Source organism: Helicoverpa armigera, chromosome 11, assembly GCF_030705265.1.
Source record: "Helicoverpa armigera isolate CAAS_96S chromosome 11, ASM3070526v1, whole genome shotgun sequence".
NCBI classification, from domain to species: Eukaryota; Metazoa; Arthropoda; class Insecta; order Lepidoptera; family Noctuidae; genus Helicoverpa; species Helicoverpa armigera.
Window position 1 is genome coordinate 10,816,046 of NC_087130.1, and position 17,283 is coordinate 10,833,328.

Here is a 17,283-nt window from a genome sequence, read left to right on the forward strand (position 1 = left end):
GAATCGGTTAGTTGTTGATTTGTAAGCGTGATAAAAGTATTTGTGTTTAACTAATACGAACTTTTAATAGGTGAAAATGATGCTTGGTTATTAAGTTAAACGAAATAACTTACATTACATTCGTTTGTGTGCGAATTTCATTCGCTTGCCAATATTCATATTAAATACTTTTATTTTCAGCGAATTAAAATTGTTAAGTGATAATTTCAGATGTACATAGGTCAAACATATTTTAAAGAAAACCATGAAAAGTATAAAAAAAAGAATTGGGTTTTATGTATGTCGCCTATAATATTTGCTTTTTGGATGTTCAATAGGATTTGTTTGTTTGCTTACTTGCCTGACTGATTTTCAAGGCAAAAATATATTATATTTCACACTGGCTTCCTTGCTCAAAAACCTTGGAAAACCTAGCGGAAAATCCACTAGTTTGAAAACGCTGTTAAATATAACACGAAGTTTGATGCAACTCCCAACAGGACTAACACTAAAAACACTGTAAAATATTAAGTCAATTTACTTAAGAAATTGCACCGCTGTAACTTGAATATTTTTAGAAAATTCTTGGCACTCTCTTCGGGTTTTATTCACGAACAATTCCGAAGTGGACCGTTCGTATTATGATCACGTAGTCTCTAGATTTTAAATATAAATTGTCCTAAATTCTGCGCAGAAATAACGAGAAAAGTTTCAGTTGTTCAGGACTCTTCAGTTGTATGTTTGATGACTGATCTATTTTAGAATTGTGTCACAGGAGCAATGGAATTCGGTATATAAAATGTCAAAATATGCTTGCACTTTATGCATTGAAAAGTATTGAAATATGCACTACAAACAGCCATTATTTACTTAAAATCACTTTTTATTTACTAAGTTTTATGTACATGGTGTTTAGTTTTGGCATTCACGACTTTCCGTTAAATAATACTAATGCAGGTTCTTAAGAAATTCATGTTTCACAAATCTCCATGTTCTGTCCAAGTTTTTCTTTCGTAATCTTCGAAACGTGTTCAAATAACGCATTATTAGTAAATCCAGATGACAAGCTACGTTTGTGTCTTACTTAGGAAAGACCTAATTAGTATTTACGAAGCTTAGTAATAAAATTTTCACATTAAAATACTTACTTATTAGTAGAATAGTTTTCTACACAGAAAATTACATTTAATACACTCCCTTCTGCACTAAAAATTAAATATAACACACCGAAAAGCGAAATACCAGTACATAACGGGTTTTAGATTTGCAACATTTTTGAGCTGAAAGCCCTTTTTGAGCGGGATCACTGTATGCAGATGCGTGACCCGGCTGCCGGCATTCAGGGAATGGCGGAATCACTTTACCCGTTTTATTCTGACGAATGTCATGTTAGATTTTTTTGAAGTATTACGGTTTTATGAAAGTTGTGTTTTTGTAGAAGTTGCAGGGCTATATATGAAAAATGTATAATGAACTATCTATTCATTCTGGACTCAAAGGAATTACCTACTTCTCGCACACGGATAAAAAATCTCTAGACTATTACAACGTTTTTGAGCTGAAAGCCGTTTTTGAGCGGGATCACTGTATGCAGATTCGTGACCCGGCTGCAGGCATTCAGGGGATGGCGGAATCACTTTACTGTTTCATTCCGACGACTGTCATCTAAATTTTTCTTGAAGTATTACGGTTTATTTTGAGGAATTGTTGACAGATGTGTTGGTAAATAAGTTACAGGGCTATACGATATAGTTTATAAAACTAGTGAATTCACCTCTATCTCGAGGGAACTATTATTTCTCGCACACGAATAAAAATTATGTAGACTATGTATGTACCTTTCACTTTAATTGTATAAGTAGTCATGGTGTGGAAGCGCGACAGAGGTACTTTCGTTATTTATTAATATTAGTAAGGATTATAAGCATAGCAAGCATGAGAATTTTTGCTTGTACTGAATCATTATCATCATCATCTGCTAGCCTTTATAAATAAATAATAACACAATGATATTGTTAAAATTCTGTTCAAAATCAAACGAGCACTACAAAAATTCATAAAACAAAACACAATCGTACAAAATCTTAAGCAACAACTCTCAAGAAAGTGTTGCCATCTTTGTCTGTACTATGTGCTGGCAATACTGGCATACTTCCAAACTTTATTGATTGCTTACATAACGTCTTATGTAAGGTTTTATTTCGACCATCGTTCTGTGGCAGATACAATAGCTCTATGGTGCTTTATACCTATGTATGTGGGTCACAGAGTAAGGAAAGAGCGGAGATACCATAATGTAGGTAGGTCACGCGCTTTCTTGTAGGTCAAATTCTTGTGGGCATGACCAAAAAGATCAGAACGAGTGAATTAACGAGGTTCGTTTTATCATCTGTCGATGATTTTTGGTATTACAAAAAATGGTCGGATCCAAAGAAGGCATATAAAGGCGAAGCCAGTAACGTTCCTCGTACCCCGCACACGTGCATTTTGGCGCGGTACTTTCTTAGGCGATTTTCCGCTATGGCACCTCTGCTAGTCATTTTGTTCTCCATGGTTAAATACAATGGTTGTATGGTGCTTTATACCTATATATGTAGGTGAAGGAAAGAGGTCATGTATGTATGTATGTATGCATGTATGTATGTATGTATGTATGTGTGTATGACGGGGTAGTTCTGGGCTGTAAGCAAGAAAGAATAATGCTGAAATGAAAGTTAGTCGGACTGTTGTTTGTAACTGTCAACAAGTAACTAGAGTAAGACGGAGATGGGTGACTGGTGATATTTCTTAACATGACGTATATTATACTAGCCGTTTTCCCGCGGTTTTACCCCAGTCCCGTGGGAGCTACAGCCCAGACCGGGATCAAATATAGCCTATGTTACTCGCAGATAATATAGCTTTCTAATGGTGAAATAATATTTAAAATCGGTCCAGTAGTTTTTGAGTTTATCCATTACAACCAAACAAACAAAGTTTTCCTCTTTATAATATTAGTATAGACGAACTGTTTTTCTTAACTGATTGCAAAAGTAAATTACGACATATTTGTAATATTCAAAGGTTAACGTTTTCTACGTTAAAGAGGCTAGCTTTATGCTCTGTTTAGAAGTAATTCCAAGAAAAAACAGGAGAAACCGCGATTGTCAAAGTCAAATTATTTATTTCATTTAGGCTTTTACAAGCACTTTAAGCAAGTCAACAATTATAAATAGGTTTGATTCTAGTTGCTCATTCCAAAAGTAGTTTCCTATGGTTGCCAGTGGTTTGGGGAAGAAACTCCATTGGTACCGTCTTAATAATGAATTGGATCAATATTATGATAAAATAACCAACAGCATTTACGTATTACACAACCATTTATCCAACACGAACACACAGAGAAAAAACAGAAATAAAAAAATACTACCTACCTAAAAAAATTCGCCTCACATCGGAAACTACGAGCTTCCAACAGACAGAATAACTACCCAGCTTAACTGGATAGTAAAAAAGTTAGCGCAAAGCAAAAAGTTTGCGGAAAACAACTATCTAGGTTCCATTTACGTCACAGGTAGGGTGAATGACCTGGCGGGCATCGATGCGGGGTCAATGACCTGCGGCACTAGGTGAATAGTTACGGTGCATTGCAAGTCTGTTTTCATAGTCGAGTAGTGAGCTAGATAATTATAGGGAATATAATGTTTGAGTCTTGTTATTTTAAGTTATTAATCTTACTAATATTATGTTAATAATCTACTTGTTGAACTCAGCAGCACACATGTCGGATGTCATGTGGATGGAATTAATGTAAATAACTTAAGCTACGCTGATGACATGGTGCTGCTGAGTCCTTCTGGTGTTGGTGTTTAGAGGGAAAAATAAAAACCCATCGTATGTTCCGCCTGTAACACTCAGTGGGTCGCTCTTGAGGAGAGTAACCAAGTTTAAATACCTAGGACATATTGTTACTGAGGATTTAAAGGATGATTTGGATATGGAAAGGGAGCGAAGGGCGTTGGCTGTTAGGGGAAATATGGTGGCAAGGAGGTTTGCTGGTTGCTCAGTACCAGTCAAAATAACGCTTTTCAAAGCTTACTGCCAGACCTTCTACACCAGCAGCCTCTGGGCCAATCATACCCAAAAGGCTGACAATACCTTGCGCATCCAATATAATAATGCTTTTAGGGCGATGTTGAGACTGCCACCGTACTGTAGTGCATCGGGCATGTTCGCGGATGCACAAACGGACGACTACTTCGCTATTATGCGTAAGAAAGTTGCGTCGCTAGTACACAGAGTCAGGGGTAGTACCAACAGCATCCTTAAAGTATTCGCGGATAGACTGGATGGGCCTGCACTGGATAAGTTTATCAAGCTGCATGTTTTACATGCAACTTGAGAACCCTTCCAGTGAATCAGGCAGTGTATTTTTTCTATTATTATTATTTTATAGATTGTAATTATCTAACATAGTTTAAGTTGTTGTTTTGTTACTAACATTTTATGGGCCTTGGCGCCTGAATATAAAAGATTTTTATTTTATTTTTTTTTTATTTATTTAAGTTAAGAAGGCTTTCGTAAGTTATTGTATGAGTATGTAATAAGTATTGATTGGTAATATTTATTTTAATTTCGTTTTTTTGAAAATGTTAAGTCAGTTTGGTTTATTAGTTTGCGATTTTTATGTCTTCTGATTGAAAATGTTCAAGTCTACGAAGTTTATATTCTTCTACAACCATATCGTCGACTGATACCCTGAAAAATCACAAAATTATTCATGTTTTTTGAATAATCAAATTAATATATTTCAAAATATTTTGAAATCATTTGCCACCTTTACAAAATCGTTTAGATCATATATAAATTAAATTTATTTGCAAAGCTATGTAATACCGTGGTATAACCGACAGTATTCGCCACCTTTCGACCTAGGAACGGTTCCAATCGAAGCACGTCAAGTATTTACCGCACCCACACTTTGCTAACCCTTAGCCTGTCGCCTTGTCGGGAAATGTGCGAAAATATTTTCGGTATTTTTTTGGCTGATAATATTGTGATTTGAACACTTCAAAATCTTGTAAAAATAAAATGGTAATTTCAAAAAGTTACTTGCTATGTTTTGAAATAGGAAATACCTATGTCTTGGATTCAGTCATGAATAAATAGAACCATTTCAGAAATATAGAATCATGTTTTAGAAAATAACTAGATTTGACGTAGCTGGTATTTATTTATTACATAGTATTTAAAAAATTTGGTATTACAACTGTAAGTTTATTATAATCCAATACCAATGTTTTTACGTCTCAAATAAATTATTAACCAACACCACAATCATTAAACTGCAATATTTATTTATAACTACCGTCTATATTTACAAAATAACCAAACGGCTCTACTTAATTGGTATCGGTTACCTCAGACAGGCTATTTTCGCGTGAGGTCATCGCCCTGCGGCCGGTCACTGGAAATGCAGTTAAGAAATACTTCCAAGATAAATATTGTAAACCCTGCTCCTAACAAACCTGAAAGCCAATGAAAACTAATTTAACTAGCTCATATCAAAATAAAACGTTGTGGTGGCCTAGTGGGTAAAAAACCAAACTCTCAAATGACGGTTCGATTCCAGGTCAGGCAAGTACCAATGCAATTTTTTCTAAAATTGTATGTACTTTCTAAGTGTCTTGGCCACCAATAACTGTGTTTCGGAGTGTACGTTAAATTGTAGATCACAACTTCATAATTTTAATACACCACTATATTTACTCTATATTTACTACTATGTAGGTATATACTTTATTTTCAAAATAATCAAACGGTTCAACTCGATTGGTGTCAGTTACCTCAAGAGCCTATTTTCGCGTGAGGTCATCCCCCCGCGGCCGGTCACGGGAAATGCAGTAAAGAAATACTTTCTATATGCATAGATATTGTAAACAGTAATCCTGCTCTAGACAAGCCTAAAAGCCACTACCTATAAAAACATAAAAATAAATAAAAAAAACAACACCACAAATGCATTGTTTTAATATACCATTCCTGTTGTTGTTGTATTTACAAAATAATCAAACGGCTTAATTGGCGTCGGTTACATTACAAAAATCATTAAATTGAATTATTTCAAAACTACCATCCATAAAATGTCGGTTACCTCAAGAGGCTATTTTCGCGTGAGGTCATCGCCCCGCGGCCGGTTACGGAAATGCAGTAAAGTCTAACTGTCTCACGCGATACTCAGTGGAGGCTTATGTATGTATGTATGCAGGTGGTCAGGTAGTTAACAGTCTTTTTTTAATGGTTTGTATTTGCAAATTGGAGTTCATTGCCCGTTCATGTCCATAAAAGGTACTTTTAGAATGGAAACTGTATTTGTTATTATAAAATTAGATTTATGTTTGGTTTTCACAATTGCTTGCCTAGGTTAGAGACAAACTAAGTGAAATAAATGATTAGCATTTTATTTTGACCTTCAGATTTCATCTATATTAAAAAAGTCGTGTTTATACAAACACCTATAACTCGAATATAATAGCTATTATAGAAAAACTTATAAAAGTTTAACATATTTTTCAGCTCAAAAAGGTCATCTTACCGTACATCATCCTCCGAGCCTTTTCCCAATCATGTTGGGGTCGGCCTCCAGTTTAACCGGATTCAGCTGAGTACCAGTGCTTTACAAGAAGCGACTGCCTATCTGACCTCCTCAACCCAGTTACCCGGGCAACCCGATACCCCTTGGTTAGACTGGTGTCAGACTTATTGGCTTCTGACTACCCGTTACGACTGCCAAGGATGTTCAATGACAGCCGGGACCTACAGTTTAACGTGCCATCCGAAACACAGCCAATGGTGTCTAAGATATACTTAGAAAGTACATACAAACTTAGAAAAGTTGCATTGGTACTTGCCTGACCTGGGATCGAACCCGCGCCCTCACACTTGAGAGGTTGGTCCTTTACCCACTAGGCTACATTTACCGTACAATATATTTAATTTTATTTAAACCTACAAAATATTCTAACTACGTATTCCTAATTACGAAGAAGTGGAGATGTTTTTCTAGGAATTTTTCACAACACGTATAAAATTAAGCCCACTAGGAAGCAGCTTTAGCTCATATTTATTTTAAAGGATAACACATAGCTTCAAGCTTCCTGCATACAGTCTAATGTATTTCAGCTTAAGTTAAGCAGCTTAAAATATTACGTCGTATACATTTCATTCTCACCGTTTAGAATTCTTAAAACTTTATGTGTTTTGTGAGATAACTTTTGCGTTGAAGGTTTATACTTAAATATTATTTAGCAAAAATATTTGTCATACTATAGGTATAGGAAGTAGTTTTGTTTGTAACCAAATAAAATATAGCTTATATTACTCGAAAATGGTGTAGCTTTCAAACAGTGAATTTTTCAAATCTGTTCAGTAGTTTCGGAGCCTTTAGGGTAAAAACAAACAAATAAATGTTTCCTCTTTATTACATGAGTATAGATAGTACAGATTATCTTTAACGTGCTGTTAGAATGTCTATGGAGTTTCTTGCTAATTCTTTTCCATTAGACCTACTCATTGAGCCCGTGCACCAAACTGTAATAGGTCTATATGAAATAAATATATTTGGCTTTGACAGTTCTATTTAACAATTTACATACTTTATTTACTTTAACAGTAATAAAACTTAACTCTCTTTGCCAACGACTGTTCTGCATATTTGATACTTTGTATTCATGTGAAAACCTCAACGTTTTTCAGAAGATATGAATAAAAATTATACGTAAGTTATTGCACGTTTTTAATTCTGAATTTAGAGCGTGACAGAAAAATCCTACATGAGACAAAGTAATACTGTCTGAGCTTTGGCTCAAAAAAAGATTAAATATACTGATTTTTGACAGAAGAATTATATACTAAAAGATATGAGAGAAAAACTAAGTTTGATTGTATTATCTAGAAATGGAATCTTATCTCAAACCGGTTAGAGATGAGACCAGAAAATGTCTCACTAAAAAACCTCTATTTTCTCATAAAATTATTTTGTAAGTCAAAAAAGGTTCGTCGCCCGTTTCATGGAGTTTTCTATTTTATCGTGAAATTAAAATCTTGACATTTCACAAAGTTTCAGTTTCAGACGGGGTCGTCGCCTGCAAAATGTTTGTTTTCAAACGTTTTCTTATTTTTCAGTAAATCGTTCCCTTGCGTTTTGTTTGTTTCAAAATTCTGTTCATGTGTCATTTTAAGAAGATTTATTTTGTAGTAAGTTTGAGTTTTGTTTTATTTCATCTTGATTGTATATGCTCGTTTGTTTTTAAGGTTTACATACTACAGATAAACATTCATCATATTTGTGCCTTTTCACTTTGTTGTCATGACTAGTTTCTTCCTGTTTCGAAAATCGTAAGAAACTACAAAAAGCTTAATAATCACGGATATACACATAGGTGTCATAGGTAGGCCACAAGAAGAAATATAGATCATAAACTGAGAATGAATTCATTTTCACTTATAAACACGTTCCCTATTTGCATGCAATGCCGTGTAACTCGTTCGTCTTGCTACGTAGCGCTACGGCGTAGCATTGTACTACGGCGTAGCACTGCGCTACGAAAATTGGCTAGTTTCGGGTTCACATCAATTTGAGTTAAGTTAGGTACTTAATCTTGCATACTCTTTAGGTAAGTTGAGTTTTTAAGTAAAAACCATTTCTTTATATACTTTGGTAAGTTGTTAAATATTGAGTACTTTACAAGCCATTATGTATAAGCCTAATTAAAAAGTTACGCTAAAATTGTTAGCAAGTATAATTAATATTGTTTATAAGTTCTTGAATAAAACTACCTAAATATGAAATTAAGCTCATTAATAAACATTTACGTATTTCTTAGTAAGTATACAATGGAATTCTTAAGAATTTTATTGTAATTACGTCTTTCAGAATAATTATATCATAAATTGTATACAAAAATCTTTCTTTTGGGAAAGTTGGTTGAAACATATTGAAAAATCATGTACTTTTGTTTGTTCCAGTAGGTATTAATTGTACTTCAATGCAATTTTTCTTTTTTTAAATATTACTAAATGACAAAAAAATCACCCTAAGACGGCAAAGCCAATTAAGATGTTTCAGTATGAATATAATTTTCTTATACAATTCCCTTAGTACAAGAACATAGTCACAGTAACGTATAAGAAACTTTCTTCCTTCGCCTATTTACGTGCCAAGGCCTCGCTCCGTACATTCGCTCACATCGCTCAATCTAGCCTAAAGCGCTAACAATGAGGGTTTTCTAAAATGGCAATCCACGAGGTGGCAGCACCGAGTCGTCAGGTCCAATAACTGTCAAAGTGCTTATCTTTACTATGAATAGTGAACGATTTTAGTGTTTTTTTTATTTTATAATTAAAGCACTGCATTATTGTTTTACTATTGCGGTTGAGTAAATAAAAAAAACTAAATCATATTGTGTTAACAAATTTTTCAACAAGCTTTTCCTTAGTACCAGTGACTTTTGCACCTTCTCTCTTAGCTCAATTTTTAGTTCGGAAACCTTATTCTGACCGTAGTCCATAATAAAATCAATAACACTTCCAATATAACAGAATTTCAATAAACAATAAGTTCGGCACCTACGATTCCATACTATATTTTAGCTGTTTGGACCAGACGCATACGTGGCGCCACCCGGTGGCAGAAAAAATTTCAAAAACCCTCATTCAATTTGCGGCTTCACGGGCGCAACGACCCGGGTTTAATAAAGTCGAGCATATGTCAACAACGTCACACGTATACGAGTTATACGGTTCTAAGATCCGATCACAATATACACTACTTATATGTAGAAGTTCGATCTCAGTGGCGTACATTTGGAGAGGCCTATGTCCAGCAGTGGACTGCGATAGGCTGATGATGATGATGATGATGTAGAAATTCGCAGATGTCCATAGATATGTTAAGTTCTTCAAAGAGTATTTATAAATAATGAATAGAGATTTTTACACTGAAGTGTTGTAATCTGTTAATAATACAGCTGAAACGTTTGTTAGAATTTACTTATCTCAATCAAAACTGAAACGATTTGAAAAATTCTTACAATGCAATTAGATAGCTTATTTATTAAGGAACTAGCTGGTGCCCGCGACTTCGTCTGCGCAGGTTTAGTATTTCGAACAATATGTTTACAAATTGTAGCCTATGTGTTATTCTGATGTATAAGCTATATTATTGTAAAGTTTCATTAAAATCCATTCAGTAGTTTTTGCGTGAAAGAGTAACAAACATCCATACATCCATACATCCATACATACAAACTTTCGCGTTTATAATATTAGTAGGATTTTATAACAAAGGTTTGTTATCGTACTGAGTACACGGAGTTGCTCTTATGGGATGCATTAGAAACCACTGGTGGAATCATCTTTCATATTCTTATAAGTAAAAACATACTATTTATCCAGATGCGAAGAGTATGCTTCTCTGGAAACGGAAAAAAACCTCGCGAAACATCGACATAGTTTGTGACAGAAGCAAAACTAATAAGATACATTCTATATAACCAGCATGCCAAAATATTGAAAACCAAAAACCTTTTCGTTACAAATTCAAACGAATGCGGCGACCTGAGGCTTTGTACTGAAAGTTGAAATTATTTCATTTCAGGCACCGCCGCCGGCTCATTCTCTATGTAGCTGAAAAACTTCTGAAACGTACTCTAATTATGTAGGATGATAAATTATTTATCACAAATTTAATTCGGTAAAAGTTGCGTTACTAACTTGGGGGTAAAATCTGCAGTGTGTTAAAAAGTTTATGTATTCAGTTTTATTTTTATTTGGCTTCTTGCGTAGTTTTCTTCACTTTACACACGGCATTTAGACGTCCTGAGGAAACTACTTCGCACACATGCCATAAAAAAATACCTATATATTATTTTGCTACATAAACCATACAAATGCTAAGTTTCAACAAAATCAACGCAGTAGTTTTTGCATGAAATAGATATAAACATACAAACCACACACATACATACACTGGATTTTCAACACGGAGAAAGGAACTGGTTTTCAAACTTTGCCAATTAAAATAATTAGTAAGGATTAATCTACAAGAACTAATACACCGACCCCAAATTACTTGGTAACGGGGCAGGAAGAAGAATCTAAATCAGTTATGATTTTTTCCACAAAAAAACAGACAGACATTCATTCTACAACATTAATGATCTAATTCCTACTATTATTGTTTACTCAGAAACTCCCTGACTCCAGGTGTTGACTGGTCATGTCTAATGTTCCCAGGGGCACTTCGCGACATGTTATATGTCTGTCTTACTTATGTTATGACTAACTTGTGTTTGTTTGTTTGTCTTGTGTTGACAGTTTTATGTATTTCGATAATTGGCTTTTAGTGTTGGGTGTTCTGTTATGTATTGTTTTGGCCTGAAAATGTCATTTTCATTTTAGTAAATAAGTAACTGATGAAGAGTTTTTCTTGAATCTTGTAATACGCCTAAGTATGTGATTTGTAAGTGTAGCTTTCATTGGTGGTTTCGTCCACTTCTGGAGGGATCTACTTCAAGGACCCAGATGAAAACTAGCCTTTATTCTTATATGTAAAAAACACACACACATATTAACACTTATGAACATTCAACGTACATAAAACACCAGACAACGTGCAAATATTCATGCTATATTTACGTAACCTGACCTACAGAATGCGCAACAAAAAATAATAAACTTAAATTTCAATACAGTTAAAATTCCAACGCAAATGTTCTGAAAATATGCTGAAGCTTCAGTACATTTTGTTGGTGAAAATTGCACGGTATGCACGTTACAAAATAGCTTATGAAGCATTGAGTAGCTTTGCAATCAAAAAATACCTCTGTGTTACATTTTGTTTAATAATCTCGCATTGTTTTTCTATTGGTTTTAATTAGACTTTTGTTGTTTCTTCATGAGGTAGTGTTGGGGTTCCCTTGTTCAATATTTATAATATACAATCGCTCTTCATAGTCTTCTCTATAAAAACTAACTTTGCTGTACCCGATAGGGTTCATAATTGTTGCTACTATTTTAAAACGTGCCAACTGTTGTACACTACTTTATGAAATGCTCTAAAGTAATAAGTATTGAGTCTGTAATGGGGTATATAGAAAGAATTCATATGGAGAGTACATGAAACGACGAAAAAGTAGACCCGACAGTGTGTTAAATGCTGCATTTTGTTCCAGCCGCTATGATGAAGGCTAAACCTAGTTCTAACAACTAGATACAACTAAGTTTCAACGCATGGTGGCCGGGTATACCTAGCTTTAGCCGGCTAGAACTAGTTATAACTGCATTCAGACTAGCCGTTATAGAATAAATCCGATTGCAAGTTTAAAACTCACAGTAAAGACTGCCCGAAATACGATGACATCAAAAATCCTCAAAGATCGAAACTTACCTACGTTTCCCAGTAACACATATACGTAACTGTTTAAAATTTAAAGCCCATCCCTAGAACTTTCAGCGCTGTTCCGTACGGCTTCGGAATCGATAAAGCGCTTTAAAAATTCAAGTCCCGTATTTTTATATCCCGGTCCCGTTAAATATTAAGTTGGGCAGCACTAGCCGGGAGTATGAACCAATTTTGTGAGCACAATACTGTTTTGGTCATTGCTTTGTTTCGCGTCACATTTTTGTACCGTGATTGTTTGGGAATAACATCGATGTTATATTCGGCGATTGGCGTTTGTTTTTTTTTTGTGTTTCTTATTTACTTTTTTATGTATTAGAGTGGTTATGATGCAGGAGCTGTCAGTTGCACTGTTCATATGAAATGGCACGCTTCAAAATTCATATCGATGGATTTTCCATACCTGTTTAAGGCGTTGAGTTAAAGTACTTGAATTAACCGTATTTTCGTTTTCCTACACTTTGCTTAGCCCGTGACGAATGTTATTTGCTTACACGTTAGTTAAAATACCTACCTATCACAACATTTTATGATTACATTATTGGAAGTTTTCTTTTAAATAAAACAACTATCTTCGTCTATTTGACATGATCCATTCTATGGAACTACTCAATCAATAATATACGTATAAGTAGAAGAAGAAGCCTTTAAAACATAACCTAATTCCAAGCCCTTCCCAATAGTCCATTTAATGACGTCATCGGCCAACAGGTGTAATACGCCCAAGTGAAGATGGTGCTAATTCCGCATGCAAATTGTTCGGCGCCCCTCATCAAATATGGACCATCCCAACTTGATAGTGTTAATCAAACAACGAGATTGCTTTCGAATGGTGCAATAGAGCAAAAATTTTTATGAAATGGAAAGTTTTAATTTTGGTTGTTTATGTTATTAAAAATGAATTACTTATGTGTATTCGTTCTATGTATTTTATTCCAAGTTTGAGGGATAATCTTCAAACTTACTTCGTTTTTGATCAATCTTAAAGCAAACTACAAATAAATCTGTCGGCCGATAGTTTTATCGGAGGTCGATTGACATTTTATTTCAAAGGTAATCGAACCAATCAATTTTTTTTGTGGATTTTATACAGGGTGTGTCGTTCACAATCACATTAAATCCTACCACATATACTTTATGATATTCTATGGCGAATTGTAAAAAAAATAACCTAATCCATTCAGTGGTTTAACCACAGGAGTCATTTTTCATTTTTTTAAGTATTTTACAACATCATGTGTAAAGCGGAGATAAAATTAGGAATATCGAATGTTTTGATTAGTTGGCAGCTGTCAGTTTTCAAGGGATAATTTCAGTTGTTTGTAATGACTGACTTTTATATGGTGTTCTAATTTTTGCACATTTTTATTCTATTTACTTTGTTTGAAAAATTCATTTTTTTATTTTTACGTATTTTTCTTTTTTCTTTGTGTTAATCGACATATATTAACCAGTATATTAACGCATTTCATTTAATGTGATTATGAACGACACACCCGATATAGCCCTAGTCCCTTTTTACTTGACTATATTGTTAGTGCAGTTTATTTCATAGCAATGCAAATATAAATAATGACACCTAAATATTAAATAGCCATAACACCACCTAAATATTAAAACATAAATAATAATGTCTCAAACAGATGCTTGCAAAGGATTCAATATCTTGACATTTAAATGAATTTGTCGAAACTCTTTCTGAAACTCATTAAAGACGTTTTATTTAACTGAAATGTTCAAATGAGGCGTAAATATTCAAATTGAACTTTAAATATATTTTGAAAAAGCAACGGAGATTTTATTTAATTGAATTTCTTTGAAAATCAAACATATTTATTAGGTGTTTTATTTTGCAGCTTTCAAAGTGTTTATTTTGTCAATAAATTATTTATTGCGGTAAACATGTCGTTATCGTTTTTAATTATATTTCTAAAGTCTTTATAATTGGAATAGTTAATTTTTACTAAGTACACTAATAAGTTAATAATTCGCAAAGCCAGAAAACATTGGGTGTTTGAGTAATATGTAGTAGCTATTTACTCGAAGGCTATTTTAATATTTTTATAAAGAAGAAAAAATAAATTTTATGTTGTTTATATGTGATTTTACGATAGCCATTTTATCTATCAAAGAATAGTTATTTTTATGGGAACTTATAATATTTATAAACGGAATACAAACGGCGGGCAGAGAGCTTGAGTATCGGCTAATGAAATGTACATAAAATACGACTAATTCTAAGTTTACATACTTCAACTGTTTTACGCTTAGACGATCAAACTATTCCAGGAAAACATATTTGTAAGAAATTCTTCTACACTGATAAAATAAATAGAAACATTTTTTGTTGGTCTATAAAAGCTCTGAAACTACTGAACCGATTCGAAAAATCCTAAGAAGGTAACATAAGTCTACATTTTATCTGGGTACGGAAAAAAGCCCCACCAGGACTTCGAACACCAGTGAAATCGCAAAGCATCATCTCCCGAGCCTTTTTCCCAACTATGTTGGGGTCGGCTTCCAGTCTAACCGGATTCAGCTGAGTACCAGTGCTTTACAAGGAGCGACTGCCTATCTGACCTCCTCAACCCAGTTACCCGGGCAACCCAATACCCCTCGGTTAGACTGGTGTCAGACTTACTGGCTTCTGACTACCCGTAACGACTGTCAAGGATGTTCAATAACAGCCGAAATGTTCAGAAACTCAAAAATGCCGAAATATTCAGTGAAATCGCAAAGCACATCTAGTTATCAATAAATGTATGTTTAATATGTATTTGCAAAACGATCTCGTGAGTTCAAATTGTAATGAATATTATTTATGAACTTTTTACATATTAACGAATATCTTTCCATTAAGTCATACGTGACCTTCTTGCAAAATTCCCACGAATACACTTTTGCATTTATAAATTAAGATTTTAAATTCAGCTTCATTTATACAGCCAATCAACAGAACAGGGGATAAAGAAAATTAAAGTTGCAACGTTGATTGCTCGTCAGAAATAAGAATAATTTTCAAAAAGAATATCCAAAAAACAGGTCGAAACAAATTGAGTAACACTTGCAATATGAACCAACACTAATTGGGCCTCGGAATATACATAAACTGGAAATGACTACCGCGCTCCCGATCCATGTTTGACGAAGAACTAATTAGGTGCGCGTTCTAGTTAGTATTAGTTCGGTGGCAATATTTGGTAATCAGCGTTGGGCAAATCCTTTAACGAGTGGAATTACGGGCTTGTTCTCATTAGTCCCTTTAGACGTGAACACAGTTGCATGATTACGAACCAAGCATTCGGCTTACGTGGACAAAGGTTGGCTGGCAATTACTCAATTTATTACACGATTGTTTTTCATAATAGCTTGACCTTTTTTAGGACACGTCTTTCAAAAGTTATGTTGATTAAGGGTATTGTTTTAAATTATGCTTATTACAAAGCTCGATTCCATTTCGTAGGGAAAAGGGCAGTAAATCGAGATAAGACTTTTTTACTGGATTCGATGCTCAAGGTAGACAAAAATAGAATAATATTTTTTACTACATTTTACGTAAAGATATTTGAATGATGTTTTCCAAAGAGGCAAAATCGATATACTACTTTTTTGCTTTATTCGATTCACAAGACACAAAGATGTAATAATATTGTTTTTACTGCATTTTATCCAAAACTATCTAAATAATATTTTCTCTTTTTTCAAGGTTAAAATATAGACTTCATTTGAAACTTTCACCAGTTAATTTCAGTAGTTTATCTACTACCATTTCTTGCACATATTGTGTGAAGATTTCAATTACTGCGCGTCTTACAAATAATTGCTTTACACCGCAGTCCCGGACTATTTCCCGACACTCATTACTCAGTCCCTCTTAGCTCTTGTAAAGTCTTGCTTGCGTCTTGTTACAAGACTTGCAAGTCTTGCAAGACATTTAGATTTTTTGTTTGTTTTGTAAGTACGAATAATAGTGTGGCTTCACTGTTTAATAGGTTTAGGCCTTTTTTTAATACTAACGTAATACTTTTTTATGTTCTTGTAGTAGGTATAAATAGATTGGACAGACTTTTAAGACATATATAGGGCACAAGCACAGGTACGGAGCTACATTCGGTTAGACTGGAAGCCGACCCCAACATAGTTGGGAAAAAGACTCGGAAGATGATGATGACTTTTGAGAGATACCTCTAAGAACTTATACCTACTTATAAAGTAAATTTGTAAATCAGTAAGTAAAACTGACATACATCTTTAACCTGTGTTTTTGTCGCATTTTAGCTAAAACGATAAGTTTTAGCTAATAATAAACAGATTTAAGTTATTCAATTACACCAGAATTAAGCATTTTCTATTTCTAGACGATGTAAAAAATACATAAACAAATGCTAGTAATAAGCATCGGTACGTTTATGAATACTAGACAAATATAATATGTCGACAGTGTTATGTTTCCCGTTGCAATTGCGATGCAACTCAAACTAGACCCTTAGCAAATGTTATATGTATTTGTGAATGTCAGTTGTGTTTCTTGCAGATCGCTTTTGTTTTGTGTTATTGAAGAGAATGTTTGCATGGTTTGTAATACTTACTTGCAATTAGTTTCGTAAATAGCGTTTTGAAAATGTCTTAATACCTACTTTAACAAAAAACTTCTTAAATCATTTGATACTAGTTTACTAGTTAGTTCCCAATTTCACCCATATTCCTGAAACTTAATCTAACATACTACATATTACTGCAAAGTTTCATCAGAATCCATCTAGAAGATTTAGCGAGACAAAGTAACAAACACACCCACCTTATAAACTTTCACATTCATACTATTAGTATCCTTAGATTTCAACTCAAAATTCCATTCACCGAAA

At 34.0% G+C, this 17,283-nt stretch overlaps 1 protein-coding gene across 1 annotated transcript in view; it reads left to right on the forward strand.

Annotated features, from left to right (window-relative positions):
• Nucleotides 1–17,283, forward strand: part of LOC110380936 (uncharacterized) — a 258,996-nt gene that overhangs the window by 72,275 nt on the left and 169,438 nt on the right. The window lies entirely within an intron of this gene.